The sequence below is a fragment of the Peromyscus maniculatus genome, chromosome 19 (genome assembly GCF_049852395.1).
Source record: "Peromyscus maniculatus bairdii isolate BWxNUB_F1_BW_parent chromosome 19, HU_Pman_BW_mat_3.1, whole genome shotgun sequence".
In the NCBI taxonomy this organism is placed as follows: domain Eukaryota; kingdom Metazoa; phylum Chordata; class Mammalia; order Rodentia; family Cricetidae; genus Peromyscus; species Peromyscus maniculatus.
In genome coordinates this window covers 69,406,486-69,414,442 of record NC_134870.1, presented here as the reverse complement: position 1 = coordinate 69,414,442, position 7,957 = coordinate 69,406,486, and the positions used below count along the sequence as shown (strand labels likewise).

General features: G+C 43.4%; 1 pseudogene; it reads left to right on the top strand.

Annotated features, from left to right (window-relative positions):
* Positions 1-2,785: 2,785 nt before the first annotated feature.
* LOC102922438 (14-3-3 protein eta pseudogene) lies at positions 2,786-4,255 on the top strand (annotated as a pseudogene).
* Positions 4,256-7,957: the final 3,702 nt, after the last annotated feature.

Below are 7,957 nucleotides of genomic sequence, written 5' to 3'. Positions count from 1 at the left end.
CCAGGCAAGCTGTGACCACTGATGCAATCGTGGCAGGACAGTTATGGGGTAACCAACCACTTTCTGATTGGATAAAAGGCTTGGTCCACGGGAGGAATTTCATGTCTGATATCATAAAATGGCCTCCCTTGACTCGGGAGGTCATAGGCCCTAGAGGGGAATTCTGCTGTTTCCCTGAATGATCATGTTGTCAAATTATCTTCTTAATATTTGTGTTTATGGGTATAGAACCATTAACTGAAGAGTGGTCAGCACAAAATGGATTCAGAGAGGTAAAGACAGTGAGAGCATATGAAGTTGAGAGGAAGATGAATTGGTGGGTCCTGAGGTGAGTTGGAGGAAGATAAAATAAAATGTATGCATGTATGAAACTTTCAAGGAATAAATAAAAGTATCATTTAAAAAAGATTACCAGCACATAAGACATAAGTCCCAGGACACTTGCTGTTGCATTTGTTCATAGAGTGGTAAAAATAGAAACAAATACATTTGTCACTAATAGAGAAGTAACTGAAGAAAATTTGGTGTAACCGTGCCATGGGATATTTACCATTATTCAAAAGAATGAGGTAGATATATAATTATATGATTTGCACCAAGACTTAGGTTGAAATTAGATTGTCATTGTGGTGGTGTAGGAAGTAAGGCTTTTAAGAGATGCTTAAGGTCATCCGGAGGACCAGCAGAGGTGACTGCTTCAAGGCAAGGCAGCTCTGTGTGTTTCTTCTTTACTGTATGTACCCACTCACTCTCCCACTTTTGACATGAGTCTCTAGTCTTTAAAAAACTCCTGGTCTCAGGTATTTTACTATAGCAACAGTGAACAGACTAAAACAACATACAACATCAGTCTTAAAAGGCTCTCCAGAAAGCTTGCTGGGGTGCAGAACCAAGCCCTTGTCAAGTGTTTATAACTCAATCTATCTTAGTAAGTTGATAATCCCCGAATACTGGATCCATAAATGTGTGTGTAGATGTATACACACTCACATATTATATAAACACATATACACAACTGTGGCATTACATATCATGGGAAAATAGGGCCAGAGGACAGTAACCATAAACAGGAGGGCAGGGGCCAGAGAGTGATGTGAAATTAAGAAGGTAAGACAATTAAACATAAACAGAAAGAAGGAAAAAGGAAAAAAGAAACTGCATACAGATGAGCATTGTACAACCACACTTTTGCGGCTACTCAGTCTGTGTTTGTGCTAGGTCAGCTGTTCAAGGATTTTACATTTTGTGGGCTTGGGATGCAGCTCAGTGGCAGGATGCTTGTCGAAAATGCATGAGGCCCTAGGTTCAAGCCCAATGCCAAGAGGAACAATTATTTTGTTTTCTCAGGGCAGCAGAACTGCACTGTCTCAGCTTAGGGAAGTCATGTCCCCAGGGTCCTGTAGCCCAGATGGCGTAACTGGGACAAAGTGACACCTGTGGGAATTGTCTGCTTCGCTGCAGTGTCCCTGGGGTCCTCCAGGTTAGGACAGAAGTGGCACTGTTGCAGAACTTCCGCCTGAATCAGAACTATGGCAAGACTTGTCCTTCAGAGACAAAGCCTGGAGTAATTAACTGACAGATGCCCTCCAACTCAGTGGCAGGACACCCAGATGGTAAGGCCAAAACCTCCATCGGGGCCAGCCCACCATGCCTCTCGACCTCCCATTCTCAAGGGACTTTTGAGCCTCCTGAAAGCAAAATCTCAGCATTCCGGTTTAAGATCTCGCTCATCTTTGAAGTTCTGCTGTTCATGGCATGAATACAAGACTGAGGAGCCACACAGCATGGCTTTCACGTGCCTCTGCCTCCCACCACCTGTGTGCCTTTAAGTGAGTTCCTTATCCCTCCTGAGCCATTGGCTCTGCCCCCCAGAGTCATATAACACACATAAAGCACTGAGATCAAAAGCTGTAACAGATTTGTGGATGCTCCTATGACAGTTAATGGTGCCATTATTTTGGAAACAGATTCAAGACTAGTCCTGATTTGAGGGGGGGGGATGTCAAGGGGATGTATGACTTTCCTTGTGATCAGAGCAACAAAAGGGACTTTCCAGACTGCAAAAAAAAAAAAAAAAAACTCTTAAAATAACCCAAATTTCCACCTAGTGTTGGTGGAAATGCCAACTGGATCAAATAGAAGGAAATAATGATGTGTGAGACAAGCTAACTTAAAAGTAAGGACTGGGTTCATGATGGGCAGAAGGAATGGAGACAGGGACAGACAGTATGTCCTATGGAAGCCTGCTCTGGCTGCTTGCTCTGAAGATCACATGCACAGCATGAATATTTCAGATTCACGTACTGTAGTTATTCTCAACCTGTGGGTCACGATCCCCAAAAGACCATTGGGAAGCACAGATATTTACATTATGATGCGTAACTTTAGCAAAACTACAGTTGTGAAGTAGCAACAAAAATAATTTTATGGCCAGAGGTCACCACAACATGAGGGACTGTATTAAAGGGCCCCAGCATTAGGAAGGTTGAGAACCACTGAGTAACTTCCAAGTAAGAACAACTTACGATTTTTTCTCCTTCTTCCACTGCAGGGTCCATCAAAGACCCTCACTCACGCCAGGCAGACACGGTACCTCTGTGTTAGAACCCCCAACTCCCTTTCAAAGATTTGAAACAGGATAGGTTTTCATGTATCTCAGGCTGTCCTCAAACACATTAAGTAGCTGAGGTTGGCCTTGAACTCCAGATGATCCTGCCTTTACCTGTCAAATGCTGGGATCACTGGTGTGCACCACTCTGCCTGGCTTCCCTCTGGGTTTATGTGGGCTTTCTTTCAGGCAATTTAAAGGCAGGTGACAGAGCTGAATGAACCTCTATCTAATGAAGATCGAAATCTTCTCTCTGTGGCCTACAAGAATGTAGTTGGTGCCAGGCGATCTTCTTGGAGGGTCATTAGTAGCATTGAGCAAAAAACCATGGCAGATGGAAATGAAAAGAAGTTGGAGAAAGTTAAAGCTTACCAGGAGAAGATTGAGAAGGAGCTGGAGACAGTTTGCAATGATGTCTTGGCTCTGCTTGACAAGTTTCTCATCAAGAACTGCAATGATTTCCAGTATGAGAGCAAGGTGTTCTACCTGAAAATGAAGGGCGATTACTACCGCTACTTGGCAGAGGTGGCTTCTGGGGAGAAGAAAAACAGTGTGGTTGAAGCTTCTGAGGCCGCATACAAGGAAGCCTTCGAAATCAGCAAAGAGCACATGCAGCCAACACATCCCATCTGGCTTGGCCTGGCCCTCAATTTTTCTGTGTTCTACTATGAGATCCAGAATGCACCAGAGCAGGCCTGCCTCTTAGCCAAACAAGCCTTCGATGATGCCATTGCTGAGCTGGACACATTAAATGAGGATTCCTATAAGGACTCCACTCTCATCATGCAGTTGCTGCGAGACAACCTCACCCTCTGGATGAGCGACCAGCAGCATGAAGAAGCAGGAGAAGGCAACTGAAGACCCTTCAGGTCCCTGGCCCTTCCTTCACCCACTCCCCCCATCATTACTGATTCTTCCTTGCCACAATCACTATATCTAGTGCTAAACCTATCTGTATTGGCAGCACAGCTATTCAGATCTGCCCTCCTGTCCCTTGGGAAGCAGTTTCAGATAAACCTTCATGGGCATTTGCTGGACTGATGGTTGCTTTGAGCCACAGGGCATTCCCTTTTGAATTGTGCAGAGAAGTGTTCTGAATGAAGCATTTTATTATGTCTGTTGATCTCTGGCAAATCTAGGTGATGGTAATTGAGTGTAGAAAGGAGAATTAGCCAACATAGGCTATGGCTGCTATTTAAAACAAGCTGATAGTGTTCTGTTAAGCAGTACATTTTGTGCATGCAAAAATGAATTCGACCCTCTCACCCCTTCCTTCTGCTAATGGAAACTGACCCAGCGACACCTTGTTCCCTCACCATCAGCTTTATAGACTGTTTAACGTGAGCTTTCAGCAGCCCTTGCTGTGCCTCTGAAATGATGACGTGCGCACACTTTCTTTTCAATGCAGTGCTCAGAAGTTTGGATATGTGTAACTTTTTTTTTTTGGTTGTGATTAAGAATCATGGATTTATTTTTTGTAACTCTTTGACTACTGTTCTTGTGTATCCTGACAGCATCATGTGTGTCAACCTGTGTCAATCATGATGGGTGGTTATGAAATACCAGAATGCTAAAATAAATGTTTTGGACTTAAAAGAGTAAATAAATGCTGCTTTGGGGATATTAAAAAAAGAAGAAGAAGAAGAACTTACGTTGCAGAATACGCACACAAATAGGCACATACCTTGGACGAGATGTCATTTACAAAGACAGACAACTGAGTCCAATGTCTCACCTGTATCTCCAGCACTTGGGAGGTGGAGGCAGAAGTATTAGTGTTTCAAGACCAGTCTTGGCTACACAATAAGTTTGAGGCTGACCTGGGTCATAGAACACTGCGCCTCAAAGCTATTTTTTTTTAATTAAAAATAAAGAAATAAAATGATAGCTACATTTTTCCTTCCTGGGGATAACCATATTAGTATAGTATTAAAGCTAAGGTCCTGGCACACATCCATTATGTATAAGTTTAATAAACACGTTTTCATTCAAATATATCACATACTTTGAACCTATTCACCCTCTATACTCCATTCCTCAAGTCTTCCTTCCAGTCTCACGTCATATGTATACATGATTTTATGTCTATAAAATCTAGGCTCCACATAGAGAGAAAACACGCTGTTTGCCTTTCTCAGTCTAACTCATTTCACTTAATATGATCTCCATTTCCTGAAGATAACAGAATTTCATCCTTCTGTATGGTCAAGTAAAACTCCATTGTATATACTGAGGTGGCTACTCCTGGGAGACACAAGGGAAGAGGGGACTTCAATTGAGACACTGCCTGCATCAGAATGACCTGTGAGCATGTCTGTGGGGGCATTTTCTTGATTGCAAATTGATGGAGGAGGGTCTAGCTCACTGTGGGCAGTTCCATCCCTGGGTAAGTAGTTCTGGGTGTATAAGGAAGATGAACATAAGCAGAAAGACAAGCCAGTAAGTTCCTCCATGGCTTCTACTTTAGTTTCTGCCTCCAGGTTCCCACCTTGAGTTCCTCCATTGGCTTTCCTCAGTGATGGCTATGATATTCAAGTATAAGCCAAAAAAATCCTTTCCTCTCCCCAAGCTGCTTTGGGTCATTCTGTTTACCAAAAAAGGAATTAAATTAGTTTTATCAGCCATTAAGAAAAATAAAATCATGAAACCTGTAGGCAAATAAATGGAGTTGGAAACAGTAAGTCTGGGTGAGGTAACCCAGACCCTGAAAGACAAATGTTGCAAACTTTGAATCTTCATACATGTGTGTTTCATTTGGAATGCCTATTGGGGTCAAGAAATTATTAAGGAATTTTTATTATTATTAATGGAGACTGGGCTCTCAAGGGACAAGAGACAGAACACAGTGGTATAAAGAATTAAAGGAGAATAACGGAGCAGGAAGGATAAATTGGGGTGAGGGAATGGGAAGATAGAGGAGGGAGTTCAGGGAGAAATATATAACACCAAATATCTTTCAAAAAATTCATAGGGAAACCTGCATATTATTATATGCAAAGAGAAAATGTGTTAAAATGAAGTCACCACATCATAGACCAACAATGCCCCTTCTACATACCGCAGGCTAATAAATAAAAAGCCCACTGCCAGGAATGAGTTACATGCTTGGAGTTTAGGCCAAGTGAGGTATCAGACACTCAGGTATTACAGGATATCGCCAGTGCCCCTGCCTATTCTGCATAACTTGACAGTAATACCCTATTGTTGTAGACACCACATACTTAAGTCACGGAACACGGAGAAATCAAGCTGGTACTCACCTGGAAACCTCACCCCTGCTGGCTAACTTTCCTAGTACTAGAAAGTGTGTGTATGCATGCTACCAGTGGAGAAAAGCAATCATCAGTCTTATCCAGCTATGAACCCTACAAGCGTCAATAGTGACTGGCCTGGCAAAGTATGCCCACTGTCACAATAGTGGCATTGACATCGTGGGAGTAACCAATCACTTTCAGATCGGATTTAATTACCACTCCACAAGATAAAACCCATACGTAGTACCATTATCATGGACAAAAATGAACCTATAACTAAATAGGTCCTAGGCCCTAGAGGGGAACCTACTACTATTACTTTGCTAAATGGGCACAGTATTAAACCAACTCCTAATGACATAAAACTATACTCATAGATAATGCTTCTCTCAAGACTCATCAGAAAAGTTTCATTTTGCAGTGGATGGTGGATTACCAGCGTAGTAATCCCATGTCTATGACGTTTGGATCACACCCTCTCTTACACTGCTTTTGTTTCATTCCCCTCCTTTGGCCCCTTTGGGAGTGGAGTGGGGAAGTTCTTTGGTTGGTTGGTTGGTTGGTGGGTTGGTTGGTTGGTGGGTTGGTTGGTTGCTTGGTTGGTTTGGTTTGGTTTGGTTTGGTTTGGTTTGGTTTGGTTTGGTTTGGTTTGGTTTGAGATAAAGCCTCAAGGCAGGTCTTAAATTTACAATCCGCTCTCAAGCTTCCTGTGTGTTAGGATTATAGTCCTGTACTACTTTGCCTGGCTCTTTTCTCATCATCTACACACCTTGTTCCTGTCCTTGGACTGTTTTAACCCCCTCAAGTCACTCATCCAGGAGAGAAGTGGACGTAGGACAGCATGCTTCCCTCTGAGGTCCATGATGGCAGCTGAGGCAGGGCTTGGTCCAGGGAAGGAAGCCCAGCTTCCAGGACTCCAGGGGAAGATGTAAGCACCCTAGGCCTCCAAGTGCCCCCTGCTCTATAGTAATTCTTTCTAGGTCTTGTCCACCCAACACTTAGCTCAATGGTAGAGGATTAATGGAGAGCAGTGAGGGGTCTCACTCTCCAAAATCCATCCCTTCCTGTCTCTGACTTCCCTATTCCTGACTCCTGGTCCACCTGACACCTCCTATGATGAGGGCTGAGAAGGTGGACTGGCTCATCCCTAAAGATTTATGGAATAAGAATGGTCCTTCAAGAGCATAAGCTATGGCCAGAGTTCATGCAGAAGAAAGGGGTGTTATTTCAATGCAGTCCTCTCAACTGCCTCAATGTTCTTAAATGCTGGCACACAGCTTTGAACTCGGGTCCCTTCACAAGTAGTCAGTCCCCACCACATTAACTAGAGATGGGAGGACAGAGGTAAACACAGTAAGGCCCAGTTGTATTCAGTACTTCTAACATGGTCCTAGAACTTCCTTTCGCTGCCCATCCCCAGCCTCACTTTGCGTGCCTGAGTGATGTAACTCGAATTGTACTTGTTTACTGACTTTCAACCATATCCTCTGATCTTGTGCCCTCCTGACAGTAAATACGAGTGAACCGAAGATGACTCCCAATGACCTGGTAGGTCAAGTTCATACCTTTCCCAAATCAGAGCCCATTTGTTATAAATCTAGCCAACTCACAGTCAAACATGAGTGGGCATCCTGATCCCTGGGTCCACTTCCTCCCATCTCTTAAGTCACTGTGAGTCACTCCATGGGGGCTGGCTTTGTTCACCATGAGTCATGAGTCCTATGTTTGCATACACAGCCATTATTTTCTCTTATCTAGAGATGGAAATAATGTTGTGATTTGAAGAGCAATGATAAAAAATCTCCCTTCTCTAAAGATCCCACCAGCCATACATGGTCTCTGAAAAGCCACCGTTTGGAGCATTGTTCAGTGTGGTGACTGAATATTGGATGAAGCCAGAACACCATTTCACTAAGTGGCGTTACTACGTCTGGGTCGTCATCAGAACCCAGTGGGTTAAAGAGTTTGCAATGCAAACCCGAAAAGCTGGCTTTGATCCTCCAAACCCACAGGCGGGATTAGGTGGCTTGTTTCTGTAATCCCAGAGAGGTAGAAGACGGAGACAGGAGAATTGAAACTTGGTGGCAGAAATAGC